The following is a 15,922-nucleotide window of genomic DNA, read 5'->3' as shown; positions in this document are numbered from 1 at the left end:
AATTTCCAGCCAGCCAGCTTCCCCTGGGAAATTTGGACAAAGGACATAAGCATCACTTTTATTGGGCTTATAGGTTATAGCCTGCTCTACGGAGTTTGGACTTGCCATCCCCTACAGTTGCAAGAGCCAATTCTTTATAATACATTTGTGTGTGTGTGTGTGTGTATGTGTGTGTTATGTTATCTGCCAATTGACATAGTGTTACTTCTTCCTTTCAATCTGCATGCCATTCATTTCTTTTTCTTGTGTAGTTGTCTGTGCTAGAATCTATATTACAGTGTTGCATAGAAGTGGTTAGAACAGAAATTCTTGTTTTGTTTTTGAATTATAGGGAAAGCATTTAGTCTTTCACCACTATGATGTTACCTGTAGGTTTTTTGTAGATGCCCTTTATCAAGTTGAGGAAGTTCTCTTTTCTTCCTAGGTTTTTTTTTTTTTTAACTTTTTTTTCTCATGAAACAGTATTGGCTTTTGTCAAATAGTTTTTCTCTGACTATTGGGATAATCACGTGATTTTTCTTTTTTATTCTATTGATACATTAATTGATTTTTTTTGTTGTTGTTTGTTTGTTTTGTTTGTTTGTTTTTGGTGTGAAACCAACCTTGTATCCCTGGGATGAATCTCACTTGGTCAAGGTGTATAATTCATCTTATATGTTGCTGGGTTCAGTTTGCTAATATTTTGTTGAGGATTTTTGCATCCATATTCTTAGGAAATATTGGTCTCTAGTTTTCTTGGGCTGTCTTTGTTTTTTTATGTCAGGGTAACGCTTGCTTCATAGAATGAGTTAGGAAATGAAGTGTTTGTTTTTCTTCTTTTTTGAAAGAGTTTGGGAAGAATTGGTATTAATTGTTTTTTTGAATGTCTTACAGAATTCAGTGGTGAAACTATCTGGGCCTGAGTAATAATGTCCCCTCCTTCGTTCCTGATTCCAGTAATTTGAATCTTTATTTTTTTCTTTTTCAAATTAACTAAAATTTTTGTCAATTTTATTGAAAAGTGCCAGCTCTTGGTTTAATTAATTGTTCTCTATTATTTTTCTGTTTTCCTATTTCATTAATTTCTACTCTAATCTTTATTTCCTTCTTTCTGCTTGCTTTAGATTTAGTTTGTTCTACTTTTTTTCGGTGTCTTAAGGAGGAAGGTTAGGTTATAGAATTGTGGTCTTCTTTCTTAATGCAGGCATTTACTCCTATAAATTTCCCTTTCAACACTTATTTAGCTGTATCCCATAAGTTTTGGTGTCTTTTGCCTTTATTTTCTTCCAACTCAAAGTATTTTCTGATTTTCTTATTGATTTCTTCTTTTACCCATTGGGTATTTAGGAGTGTTTTGTATACTTTCTTCATATTTGTAAGTTTCCCCAAATTTTCTGTTATTAATTTTGTATTTCCATTCCAGTGTAGTCAGAGAGCATACTTTGTGTTATTTTTGTCCTATAAATTCATTGAGGTTTGTTTTATGGTTTAACGTATGGTCTATCCTAGAGAATGTTCCATGTGCACTTGAGAAGAATGTATATTCTGTTCTTGTTGAGTGGAGTATGCTAAAGAAGCCTGTTAGGTCTAGTTGGTTTACAGTGTTAAGACATCTGTTTCGTTGTTGAACTTTCTAGTTGTTTTGCCCATTATTGAACATAGTCTGTTGAAATCTCCAGCTTTTGATATTGAATTGCTTATTCCTCCCTTCATTTTCTGCCCGTTTTTTGCTTTGTATGCCTCTGGACTTTCTCGTATAGCACCAGATGGTTTCACTGAAATGGTTTTCTACCTCAGTGAATGGAGCTGCCATCCATCTTCCTTCTCCACAAAATCTAATCTTTCATCAATTTCTGCTGATTATTATCCCATAAATCTTCTTTCTCTTTTCCATATTCACCCCCATTACTCTAGTCTAAGCTCTTGTCATATTACACCTGAATCCTCCCCTGCTTCCTTTCTTGCCCCTCTCTATAATTCAGCCAAATTTGATATTTTTTTCAAAGCAGAGTTAATTGCAATACCCTTTTTAAAATTTTTCCGTGACTTTGCCTTTTTACCCTTTTCTACCCCATTTTGTTTTGCATGCATTCCTCTCCAGGTTTGACTGACCCCTCTGTTCCTCTTTCTTGTCTTTGTATTTGCTGGTCTCATACCTGCTTTTAGACCTTTGCACTTGCTGTGTCCCCAGACTGGAACACTGCCCATATCTTTCAGATCTCTTTCTAAATTGCCTTTCTTAGACCTTTGCTGATCTCTCAACTCTTCAAGAGTGCTTATGAAATCTAATGTCTCTTTTGTTTTCTTTTTTTATTAAAATATATTCACATACATACAGTCATCCAAAATGTACAGTTGTCCACAGTATCATCATATAGTTGTGCATTCATCACCACAATTTTTTTTCAAATTCAGGTTTATTGAGGTATAGTCACATACCATACAGTCATCCACAGTGTACAATCAGTTGTTCACAGTACCATCATATAGTTGTGTATTCATTACTACAATCAACTTTTGAACATTTTCATCACCCCCCCAAAAATAAATAAAATTAATAATAAAAGTAAAAAAGAACACCTGAAACATCCCATTCCCTCCATCCCACCCTATTTTTCATTTAATTTTTGTCCCCATTTTTCTACTCATCTTTCCATATACTGGATAAAGGGAGTGTGAGCCACAGGGTTTTCACAATCACATAGTCACACTGTGTAAGCTACATAGTTAAACAGTTGTCTTCAAGAATCAATGCTACTGGCATGCAGTTTGACTGTTTCATGTATTTCCTTCTAGCTATTCCAATACACTGAAAACTACAAAGGGGTATCTATAAGCCTGTAAGAATTGACTACATTTGAAAGCTCTCATCCACTGAAACTTTGTTTCATTTTGCTTCCCTCTTTTGGTCAAGAAGACTTTCTCAATCCCACAATACTGGGTCCAGGCTCATCCCCAGGAGTCATGTCCTGTGATGCCAGGGAGATTTACACTCCTGGGATTCATGTCCCACATAGGGAGGAGGGCAGTGAATTTACCTGCTGAACCACAATCATTTTATGAACCTTTTCATTACTTAAAGAAAAAAAAAAACATAAATAAAAAATAAGAATAAAAATAAAAGTAAAAAAGAACACCTAAAACATCCCATACCCCCCCACACCTCCTATTATTCATTTACATTTTTGTCCCACTTTTTCTGCTCATCTGTCTATACACTAGATAAAGGAGTGTGAGCCTCGAGGTTTTCATTTTTACAATTATGTATTTGTATAGTTATTTGATTTTGTTTTGCTCAAGTAGAATATAACCTTCTTGGGGGCAGAAACAATTTCAGTGTTTACAAAAGCTTAGAATAACCTTGTCAATAAGTGACAGATATTAAATGGCTGACTGAAGTGTGTAACTAGGCGGTTAAAACACAAAATGATTAATTCTAAAGTGAGGTGAGTATAGACATGGTTACAGTGACGGCATTTTGCACATTTTTTATTTGGGAATACTTTATTTATTGTAGCATTGGTTTGATCTGCTTCTAAAGTTACTTTTTCTATTAAACATAAAATAAATAGTTTTTTGAATTAGGATAAGAGCTACCCAGAACATAAATGTATTTTAATAGGTTTTAGAGTAAAAGTTTCCCCTTTACTTAATCTGCAGAGGATTTGAAGTTTTCAATCCACAAAAGATAAAGCTAGTTTCATACTTATACTTTTTAATGTTAACTCTATGGCATGTGTTCATTTATTTTAGTTGTCTAAAATATAAAAATTTTAAAATTCTACCAAAACTTACCAAGAAAAGAAATCATAGATTGCAATAAGTTTTCCAGCTCTTACAAAAGTTAAAAAGAATTGAAGAAGGTTAAAATAATATTAGGATTATGCTTTTATTTTGCTTTGTGGTATTTGGGCTTTTTATATAATATGGCTGTTGTTCACAGACTGAAATATTCTTTTCAAAATGCCTAAGACTTTAGTATTTTCTTGAAAATTGTTTTAGTACTGTTTGCATTTTAAAATTAGAGCTTTTGTTAAGATTTTGGTTTCCATCTATCCTGAATTCTCCCTAGGAGTATGAAATTTCAAAAAAAGGAGACACAGCAGAAAAATGTGATAGTCTGAGCACTTATGTGTTAAATATGCATGTTAATTAGAAAAAAAATTAGAAAAAATATGAAAACAGATGTTACATAAATTATTGCAGTCCCAGGGCAGCAGTAAGTTATACACTGACAATAATTTTTATATGTGTCTGTATGTATCTATTCCTAAATTTCTCAATATTTAAGAATAACTAGAAAAATGACTGGTATATCTTTTCAATGAGATTGTGGTAAACTTTCCTTCTTCATATGGATTGCTGAGGAAGTCCAGTGGTTTCATAAAGTCTTCTTGTTGGTATGGTCTTCTGTGTTTACTAATTCTGCCCATAAGTCTTCTCTTTTTTCTCCCTTCTTGGTTTCTCTAATGGTGTGTCAGTGGGATCTTTTATGGGATATATCTTGTCATACCAACAGTTTTAATTACTATTTTTGCAGTGTAAAAATTGTAAAATTGGCCTGGGTGTAAAAGTGTCTGTTTAAAAGCAGTACAAATTAGAGCTACTCAGGACAGGGCCTGTAATGTCACTTAACTTTTTTGGGCATGGGTGGGGGGCTACTGTCACGTTTTTTGAAGAAATTAGCCATCATTTTCTGAATAGTAGTGATATAGTAGTATGACGGTGTATATTAAGTGCTACACAAACACATATTCATCAAATACGCATATGTTGGGATATATGAAAGATATTTGAATACCTTTCACTGTAAAGACCCAGCCATAGAATAAAAATGTTCTGTGATTTTATAAGGGAAAGATGAGAAACAGACATGCATATTTCAGAGAGATAATAATTTCATTTCAACCATACATGGAAAACCATATTGCTGTCCAATATGCTGACAATATGTAGATATTTTCTATATGTATAATATAGAAAAGTATAATTTGTAACTACTTGGATAAGATTGAAATTTAAATAAAGAAACACTGTATCAGAATCTAATACATCATTTTCTTAAACAAACAAAACATGAATTGCACTTAATCCAGTGGATATATAAAAGGGCATGAAACATTAGCTCCTGGCCTTTTTTCTAGCCATCAATGCCAGATTTGTTTTCAGTTTTTGGAAATTATACTTTTATTATTTGGCTATAGTAGCATGTGATGCTAGAATGTGTTTGAAGTAATTTCTGTGGGATCTCAGTGTGTCTCAGCTAGATCTGTTATAATGTGTTTTTCAGCTCTCTGTTCATGATATATGTTTTGCCTTATGTTACCTTACACTGCTGTCTTTTTGTATATGTTCTGAACTACCAATAAATGCCAACAAGTTGTTTGGGCATTAAGACCCAGTAGAGAGTGAAAACTGGAGGAGAGTGAATAACAATATATTTAGTAATGTATTTTTAGTAAGAGGTTGTTTACCTAAATTGTATAGCATAATTTAAGTTCAATTTTTATTCTTGCAGATTTTTTGTAGAAATACATGTACATATATATGTCAAATATGTTATGTGAAAGTAAACTACTAAAGGTGATAGAAATTTTTTCTTTCACTAGGAAGAAAGACCTCAGGAAATTAATTTTTAACTCATAAATAATGTTCACTTGTCATCACTGATGCATTAATTTGTATTCTAATTTTACATTTTATCAATGCTTTGAATCTATTTTCAATGGAATTTTTTCAAATTTGTTTTCAAATTCAAATTAACTTTTTTTATGTGATTTCAAATCTTGATATTACTTTACTATGTGTTAAAATAGTATGTTCATTATGCAGTTAGTTTTACATCATTTCAATGAAAAGTCAAATGAAGTTGCAACAGTGATTTGTTTTACAGTGAAGTTTGTTTGTTTGGTATTATAATGCCTTTTTTTAGGTATTATAAAATAACTCCTTTTCTCCTGGGAGTTAAAATAGATGACCAAAACAGTGATTAATGATTAGGCTCACATTTGTCCCCTAAGAGCTGAAATGTTTTGGCATGAATTCCTGTCTTTTGAATGGTTTGGTTTGGGTTAGGGTTCCTTCTAGGATAAGAGCATTTGAAGCTATTTTATTTGTTTCTTTTTCTACATAGATACTGTTTATCGAGCACAACTCAGTTGAGGGAGAACTCAGTCGGGATCTATTTCTTGATTCCTCTTCACTTCCTATTTGCCAGCCAAGATTTACATTGGGTGAATTCTGTTGCACTGAGACTGAAATCATCTTTGACCCGTAACAAGAGCATGCATATGCAAGTGAGTCATTAAAGTTCTCCTGAAAGGTAAGCATGTATTTATTCAAAATGGACATTTAAAAAGTGAGTCCTCTCAATACTCTTACCATTGCAATATGTTCTATGGATTTTTGTTTTTTAAAAAAAAGTGTGCATTTGTGTCACTTGTAGGCGCCTTCAGGAGTTAATGTTGCCCCTCTAATACATTTACTCAGAATTTCCTCATCTGTTTCTGTTTCTTTGGCCTCCTCCATCCAGTCACTGGCTTCTATTCTTCCCCCTTTCCTCTTGGTTTTCCTTCTCTTTTAGCTGAGCCTTTTTTGAGATTTAAAAACATTTCCCCAAAAGCAGACTTGAAGAACTTTCTGAGACACCGCTTTTTGTATTCTTAAAACTTTTTTCATTTTTCTTTTTTTTTTTTTTGCTTTCAGCATTCACTAAATTTGTTAAAGTAGCAAAATTAGAATGATTGAACTTAGAGTTGAAGGTATCTCAGATAGGTGGCTTTCAGAATTTTTTTTTTTTTTTTTTTATAAACCATCATAAATAAATTTGGCATTTATGAGATAGTTTCCACAGGTATAACTGTATAAATGAAATTGAAACAAAGATTTCATAAAACAATTCTTACCCTGATTACCTGGGTTGTACTCTATGCTCTATTCTTTTCTATTCTTTGTATATTTTATTTAAAACAAGCTAGTACCCATACTAAATTTATTTCCTTTTTCAATGAAGGGTTACCTGTGCAATTTGAAAAACCCTGCTTCAGATCATTTGTCTGTGTGTTCCTGCCTGACATGGTAGGAAAATCAAGGGAATCAGGCATTTTCTTTTCTACCTCAGTTAAGGTGCCTTTTGTCCTGTCCTTCTTTGCTTCTTATCACTCTCCCCATTCCCCACAAGCTGCCGAGTGACTTAGTGAAAGAATTGGTTAAATACTGGGAAACACCAGAGGCCTTTCATTACTTGGTTCTTTTAGTAAGAACAAAGGTATGAAGGTTAGATCTTAAAACATAAAAGGAAGATAAAAAAATCTTTGATAGAATCATCTCTTCATAGTAACTTGCGTATGTCTTTTTTTCTTGTTCCTTTCTGCAGTGTAAATTTTATATGCATGCTGATGCTCTCAAATCATTCGAGATTTAAAACAGTTTTTAACTTTTTCCATCCTATATATTAGCTTAGGATAATTTAGATCCTTTTCTCAAAGTGTCTCTTCTAGTAGCCATTCCCATTTTATTTAATATATTTTCCTTTTAATAAATTGCAGCCATTTTTTCTTCATTATAAAGGTAGTAAGTTGTGTTAGAAGTTTGGTAAATATAGAAAAGTATAAAGAAGGTAAAAATTATCCCTAGTCCTATCATGCAGAGGAATCTTGACATACTCTGGAAATAAAAAAATAGGAGAAGGCTGATCTGAAAGCAAGAATATCTTATGATAGTGACAAATGACTTTCAGTAAGGTAACATTGTAGGGAAATGAATTTATCCAGAATTTCTTTTATAGTGATTATATATTCATTTCTATAGCTAGAACAAAAAGTTTGGAAATTTTGTGATTAAAAAAACTTCAGTTAATAGAATTAAGACAATCAACAGACATTTATGAATTATTACCTTTTGAAGTTTCTGAAAAATCTCAAGTTTGAAAATATTTCTATAAAATGTTCTAGAGAACCACCAATTAAAATCAGTAGGAGGGCTGTTAGCTTCTTTCTTATATCAGCCTAGGATGTTCGTGATTCAAATTCATGTCTCAGAAAATATGTTAAATTATTACATGTCCTGGACCCTTAGGATTTCTTGAACAAGGGTGAAATCATGAATGCAAAAATCTACAGATGCCAAAATCTGCTTTGTTCATTACAACTTACATTTCTCCTAGACACCACAGCCCAGGAGCACAGTTGATGAATATGGGGTATAATAATGGCGTTAGAATTTTAGCATTTTCCTCCTGTGGTAATGGGATCTCTCATGTGCTTCTGAGTTGTGATAATGGTTCTTTTCCTGCCCATTCTTGCTCAAGCTCCTAGTTTTCCATATAATGTAACTCCCCCTCTGGCTGCGTGTACCGCTCATAGTGCCATGCAACATGATTCAATCTACTTGTTCACTGTGCTCCAGTACTGTAGTACCTAAGTTAGAACGCCTAACAGGTGGGACAGAAACAATAATAAGGCCAAAAAACTGAACTGCCTTGTGCTTACTGTTTTCCACAATACCTCTAATGTTTCACCTCTTGAATTTAAGTAACTTTTTTCCTTTCTTCACAGTCCCCATATTTCTCTAAAACCTGGCACAATTTCCTTGGTTACTGAGCTGGAAGACAGTCTGAGTAGTATGTCCTGTGCATCTATACATTTTCTTTTCCACATAGGGCACATTTACTGTGAGTCAGTATACTTGGTATGCTGTCTATGGGAGTACCTGCTGTTATGGAAGTGATAATTAGAAATAAGATGACTTGTGCTTCTTCTGACTTTAACTTGAATCTCTCCAAAATGTAGGTTCTAGCTTACTTCATTTCCCTTTTAGCAAGAATGCAAGAATAAAAGTTCTCTTTCATTTTATTTTGGTATCCATATTATGTCATGGTCTAGTATGTGAAATATATCTATTATTTGGGGACAGGTTGCCCAACAGTTAATGGGCTAAATCAGAGAAGGCTCCTCAGTGAATATTTATTTTCACAGGTGAATAGTTCACTTGTTACAGCCCATTCCTTCACTATATTTGAGGCAGTTTCCCTGTTAAATAACTTTATTTACCATCCTATAATTTGTCTACCTCCTTTTTCTTTGATTGTGGAAATCCTTCTCCCTGGGCTTCATAAATGCATGTATCTCCAGTGAGTTGCCATTTTGCCACCTGGGGTCTGCTTTATGTGTTTTAAATTACTGACTTATGCCATTTGTAGTGACTTTTCCTTTATATGCATGAACTTGTTTGCAATAACCTTATTGCAGAAATTCCACTCAGTACTCCACTGCAAGTTGAGTTGCATCCTTGTCCCTTTGATACCATCCTAATACTTTTCCTAAGTTGAACAATACAATCTGTTATCTCTATGTTATATGGTGTATTTTTGGTAATAAATACAAGGATGGTTATTCCTTAAGTATTTTTCATTGAATTGACAAATTTTAAGTGGAGAAAATGTTCAGGAATGTAGGGAGAAGGTGAAAGGGTACTTCTCTGCTTATAGACTATGTAAAATGTCATCAGTTTGGAGAGTAGAATCAAATTTAATTTGTGTATTGATTCATTCAACAAATATTTAGTAACTGTTTACTGTATGTCAGTTACTTAGCTAACTGGAGAATTAATTCTTAAATCATACATAATTTTAAGGTGTTTTGCTTTTTAAATTGGATGATGTAAGGAAAATCAATTTTCTGTCTTTTTCTTTAGGCCAAGTCTATTATGAACCTTTATAGGTTTTTTTACCATGTACTCTCTAGACTTAGTAGTTCTCACATAGTTTATGATAATGGAGAAACAGCCCTAGATATAACACTAAAATGTGGACAATACAGAGTCTCAGTTTCACCTTCTCCTCTTCTTAGTCACTTTTACAAGGGCTTATTGAGCAGTGAATTTGACTAAGTTTCACGTCCTCTTCCTTACAGTTTTGCCAGTTTTCTGTAGAGGACTTGAAAGAAGCAAGAGGAAGGTTGATAAATTGGAAGGGAGAGGTTATATGAACACATAATCAGAATGATAGAAAAAGATAGTATAATTGAGAGATGGCCGTATTTCTATTTCACATTGAAATTTAAAGTTTTTATTTTAGATTATTTCCAGTTTAGGAATACTTTGTAGTCTATGAACTACATTTATGAATCACATTTAAAGGGGATTTTTTTTACCTTTAGTTTAATTTGTAATGATGTGGTAATTATGCCACTGTATTATATTTTATTGAGACAGAATAAGGTTGCGGTTATTAAAAATTTGTATTTAAAATTTTATAAATGGTATGAACAGTAGTTTTACCTCAAAGAGTTGAATGTTAGCTGAAGATGTTTTGAAAGCCTGACTTATGTGACATATATTTGAAACCTTTGCTCTTATGAATTCTTGTTTGAAATGTTATCTATATTGTTGGATCATTCATATTAAAGGTTTAAAAGCTTAGAGTTTTACATTTTCGTCTTATCAAGAGTTATAAATACATTTAAATCAGTATTATTGGAACTAAATATTTTTTTTTTAGTTTTTTTTTTATTAGAGAATTGTGGGTTTACAGAACAATCATTCATAAAATACAGGATTCTCGTATACCACCCCACCACCAACACTTGCATTGGTGTGGAAAATTTGTTACAGTTGATCTCAACACTTTTATTTATAATTCTATTTTTTTAACAGTAGTTACATTTGTTACAATTGATGAAAGATTATTAAAGTAGTACTATAGCTATTGTCCATAGTTTATGTTAGGGATATTTTTTCCCATATTGCTGATCTGTTATTATTTTTTTTTCATGTTGTCTTTATTTTATTACTCATCTACTTATAAACTCATAGAGGGGCTGTCAGTAACAAGGTTTTTACAATCACAGGGTCACAAGATGAAAGTGTAGAGTTATGCAATCATTATCAAAGATCAAGTCTACTGGATTACAGTTCAACACTTTCAGTTGTTTCCTTCTGGCTATTCCAGTATACTAGCAACTAAAAACAAACAAACAAACAAACAAATAAAAAAAAAAAACCCATCCATATAGTGATAATCATTTGCTGAGTCCTGATTTCTCAGTTACACCTCCTCCTTCTCATTTGATCTTTTTCACAATCTTCAGGGTTATCTGTGCAATGACCATTTTAACTTCTTCATGCTGGAAAGGGGTGTCGACCTTACTGGGTAGACAAATGAACCTGGATGATGTTCTTGGAGAAACTGGTACCTCTGGGTTTCAGGGCTTATATCACTTAGGAACAATTTAAAGGCCTTAATTTTCTGAAAAACTAAACTTACTAGGTAAAACTTTCATAGAGTCTTAGATAGAGCCCAGGGTATTCTCTAGGGTTTTCAGGAATATTGTTTGTTGGGGCTTGGCATACTGTGGCAATTTGAAGTATCTGGTTGAAGCTTGCATAAGAGTAACCTCCAGAATGACCTCTTGACTTTATTTGAAATCTCTTAGCCACTGAAACTTTGCTTCATTTCTTTTCCCCCTGTGGGTCAAGAAGGCATTCTCAATCACAGGATGCCAGGGCCAGGCTTATCCCTGGGAGACATGTCCCATGTTGCCAGGGAGACTGACATCCCTGGGAATCATGTTCCATGTAGGGGGGGAGGGTGGAAACTAAATACTTTTACACACATAATTGCCATTCAGATATAGCTCTCTGGAACAAAATTTCTTGAGATAAGTAGCCATTTCCCATGTGAAATATCCATTTAAAATGTTTTTCATCTGATGGCATATATGTTAATATTTATAAATAGCACAGGGGAATTAAAGAATGTAAGTAACTAAGGGAGGCTGTCAGCTCAGGTTCAATACTATATTTGTTATTTCTAAGCTGAGAATATAAGTTTTAAAAATGCTTATTATTTTTGTAAAATACACGTGCTTTTGTTAAATCTTATGTGTTAATCTAATTTCCTATTGAAGTCATTGATTAAATGGAATTGTGTACAGTAGGGTTCTAAAACCTTGACATTATTTTAATCTGATAACAAATGAGTTTAAGTTCATGTTCTTTCAGTTGTTGGCAACAAATTTAAACCTGTATTTTTTGGATTTATGAGGATAAGTCCTGCTTTGGCAATCTTGTGGATCCTCAAGAGAATAGTTAAACAGTGATTAATCATTGTTTCTTCACTGAGTGTGCAGAAAAGAATGGAAAAGCTGCATTTCACACTTCTGAAGCAATTAATCCCCATGATCTTAGCCAGGTTTGTCTTGTAGATAAGTCGGGATATAAAACGGTACCTAATTTATCAATGTATGCATGCCATGAAGTATAAAACACACAATTTATTTCATATCATTTATAGTCAAAAGTAAAAAAAGAGTGACTTTGCCATATCCAAGAGTGTTTCCTGCATTACCTTCATATAAACTAAGTACCAGAGATTACAATGGGATTCCTGTTTATTGTGCACATCTGGTGCAGTCACTATGCATTTTCTCATTCACTTGCTGGCATTTTTAGTGATTGTGGCATAAATCACCTTGCTAATCAGAAACATAAGTGACGGGAAGTCATCTCCTGTTTTTGAACAATGGGAAAAAACATATGGCTTCTTAGACAGGACTTGGCTGTTATACTATTTATGTGGCATTATATTCTTTATTTAGAATTTCATATTAATTGCAGTTGTTTGATCGAAAGCACTGAACACCCAGGTTTTGTGGTCAAAGTATTTGTTTTATACCATTTTCATAACAAACAAAAAAGGTAAAATTACATGCTATGTATTTTTAAAAAATGTTTTTAATGAAAACTACTTTGGGAAAATTCTTTTTAAGATGAAGTTAAAGATGATTAAAGAAAATATACCCTATTTAAAACTTTTTAAATAGATGTATGGATGCAGTAACTCTTAAGTTACAAATTAGGGTTTAAAATACACCTATTTGAAACCACTGCATGGGTTAGAATAAAGTTTATTGTCCTTAAATGCCAAAATATAAGTGACAGTATTATGCTTTTCTTGAAATGGTAAGTTATATTTTAAGATGTGTTGCATTTTTGGTGAACTGTTATTCAGTAGTTGGAAACACTTCTGCATATACTACAACTGAAAGTATAAGATGGTATAAAGATTTCTGCAACTTAAGAAATTCATATGTGCAGACTTTAAAGGCTGCCTTCTGTGAATTTGTTGCTATTTATAAAGAATGCTTGCTGTAGGTTTGAAGGGTTTTTTTTTTTTCCTCCCCTTTTAATAATCTCTTAATTCTCAAAATGCAGTGAATATAATGGCTGGTTATTCTTCTCTTCCTATTTCTTACCACTTTCCATGTTTTTACTATATGTTTTAAATATGAGGATTTCAAATGAAAATTTATTTTGTCTAGAGAACTTTGCATTTTTTTACAAGTTTGTTTTCTACAGTACATGTAAGTGTAAACTAGTGAACAAAATTTTTAACAAATATGCCATAGCCTTTTTATTCAATTATGTGCTCTTTGCTTTGAAGTAGTCCCCTTTGGAAGATGTATCCATGATCCATTAATCAGTGTGGTTTTGGAATTCCTCATTTTGAATTTGTTTTGGTGGAATTGATGTTTAGCTGCCAAAAATGTATACTTTGAAGGGAGATAAGATTAATTTGGTGTGTGTGTATTGTGTGTGTGTGGTGTGTGTGTTAGCATTTATGCAAAAAATAAATCAATCATAATAGCTTGTTTTACAGCTTGTGTATACCTTGTAGATAATTGGACACTCTGAATAGAGATACAATTTTTAAAAACTGCCTGAATTTAAATAAATGGTCATATTATCTGTTTTGTTTTAGAAATCTTATGATATTTTCTTAAGGACCACCTGCAGTAGAAGTCCACAAATTGAACATAAAGAGAGGGTTTTTTTTTTCTCCTATTGTTGCTTGTTTCAAAAATGCCACTGCCCAGATTCTCTATTAAGGTATAATGTGCTATTTTTCAAAATATGTTTATAACTGAATTGAGCTCTCCTTTCCTGATTAAAATTATCCAGTACTTCAAATTACTTGAAACTGCAGCATAGTGACTCAATTCCTGGTTACCCTTATTTTCTTCATGCTTTTAAAGCCTCTGCTCCTTTTTTTTTTTTTTTTTTTTTTAAGATTGAGTTGTATTTCTTGTAAAGCTCAATTTTAAAGTCATACATTTTTGTTGTGTTTCTTTTTTGCTTACCAAAATGTAAAATTTCTCAGAGGATAGGGTATTAAAATTTATGATGATTTTAGGAATGGCTAAAAGTATCAAAGTAGATGAGGAAAAATAAAGGGCTCTATTTTTAGTGACTGAGCACTTTGGAATTTGTTAGAAATGAATATTTGAGGGAAAAATTCTTTCATAAAGTGCTTGATGGGGAAATACAATATTGACCTAAAGTATCTGCTTATTTATCACATTTCTAAAATCAGTAATTTAATTTCTAAATGTACGTCAATTTTTAAGTGAAATTGAACTGCTGTTATAGTGTTCACTGTGGATTTTGTTTAAAATTTGCTTTTATTTTTCAGAGACTTTGAATTATTCCTTTTCTTCCCCAGTTCATTCTTTGTCTTATATATGTTCATCCTTTGTTGGTGTACGTTACCTTCTAAAGTAGATTCTGAATTGAGTACAGGTCTGCAAGAAAAGTTATTCTTCTTTCCTTATGTTCTCTTTGATTAAAGAAAGAATTCTCCTATTGTAGGGATGACCTTACTGGTAATTTTGAGTCAGACTGATGATTGATGGCAGTTTCTCCTCTCAACCATCCCTATCTTTCCTTGGTATTTGTCTGGAAATGTCTTTTGGAATGCTGATGGTGGTCTCACCAGTGGTGTAACTAGAGTGCTTTCCATTGCTTGAAGTGCTGTGGGCTAGGTGGTATGACACTGTTGGCCTAATAACACTGAAATGAAGGTAAAAATTGTAATTTGTGAAATATTTCCAAGAAAGAGCTACGACTGCTCCTGAGTGGGAAAGCTGCTTTGAGTGGCATATATGATTCAGAATTTCTAATGTGAAATTTTAAATGGAGTATATGAAGTATGAGAAACATGGAGAAAGAAAGGATAACTCATGGTTAAATATATCTGTGTTTTGATTTAGTGTTTAAGGCTCCTTCTGGATACTATGTTTCGAGTGTGAACCTTATTTGTGTTTAATGCAGGAGTTCAGCCACATCTGGGATTTGGTGGCCAGCAGGGTTGGGCTGCCAGCATCTCTGATGCAGGGGGACATAGGTGAATGTTTCTTAAGAAAAATAAAGAATAAAGAGCCAAATCTGGTCATACAGTTGCAGTTGTTAGAGAAGCAGAATTTCTGTATTCAACCTGGGGTCTGTTTTGTTTTTTTGGTCAAGACCTCTTAGGCCTTGTGTCGGAGATCTGTGGAGATAGAAAGATGGGTTGGCTGTAAAGAAAAAAAGTCAGAAAGAACAGTTTAAGGAGAAATACTGTGAGACACTAGGGATAAGCAGCACTGCCCTGACACTCTGAGAAGCACAGGATAAAAGCATCTTCATTTCTTCTTTGCCATAGTCCCCTGAGTAACTGTCATTTTGCAGACTACACAGTGTGAGAAAGTTGTGGGGCACCATGGGTGACAGAAATGCTACTTGGCAAAGTAGTATGTAGAGTAGAGGGGAAGCAGGTTTCAGTAGGAGTGGGATATGCTAAAGAAGCTGCGGTGGTGCCCTGCTGGTGACAGTAGTGACCTAGAATCAACAGTACAAAGCACAGGGAACACCTGGGTGTGGGGACGAGGTGAGGACCTACTCAAACTCATTTTGGAGGCAGTGGAGTTAGAAGAATTCAAATACCACACAAAGACGAGCAAAAAGGGGTAAACATAGATACGCCACGGTAGGTAACAGCTAACTGGTTTTGTTCATGAACAAATGGGAGATACTTCAGGATGACCCCAGATGCGTTTTGGGTGAATGATTTATAGGCACTTGACATCTGCATTGGAGTGGAAGGTGTGAAGCAACAGGCACGAGTTAC

The 15,922-nt window shown here is 33.4% G+C and overlaps 1 protein-coding gene across 4 annotated transcripts in view; it reads left to right on the top strand.

Moving 5' to 3' along the window:
* Positions 1–15,922, top strand: part of TBC1D5 (TBC1 domain family member 5) — a 739,731-nt gene that overhangs the window by 176,257 nt on the left and 547,552 nt on the right. For all 4 annotated transcript variants that reach the window (XM_037845606.1, XM_037845577.1, XM_037845586.1 and 1 more), the window contains one exon: positions 6,113–6,301. The gene's annotated coding sequence lies outside the window, so the exon portion shown is untranslated. The remainder of the gene's footprint in view (positions 1–6,112; positions 6,302–15,922) is intronic.

This window comes from Choloepus didactylus, chromosome 1 (assembly GCF_015220235.1).
Source record: "Choloepus didactylus isolate mChoDid1 chromosome 1, mChoDid1.pri, whole genome shotgun sequence".
In the NCBI taxonomy this organism is placed as follows: Eukaryota; Metazoa; Chordata; class Mammalia; order Pilosa; family Megalonychidae; genus Choloepus; species Choloepus didactylus.
Note: the sequence above shows the minus strand (reverse complement) of the source record. Positions and strands in the feature narration are given on the sequence as shown.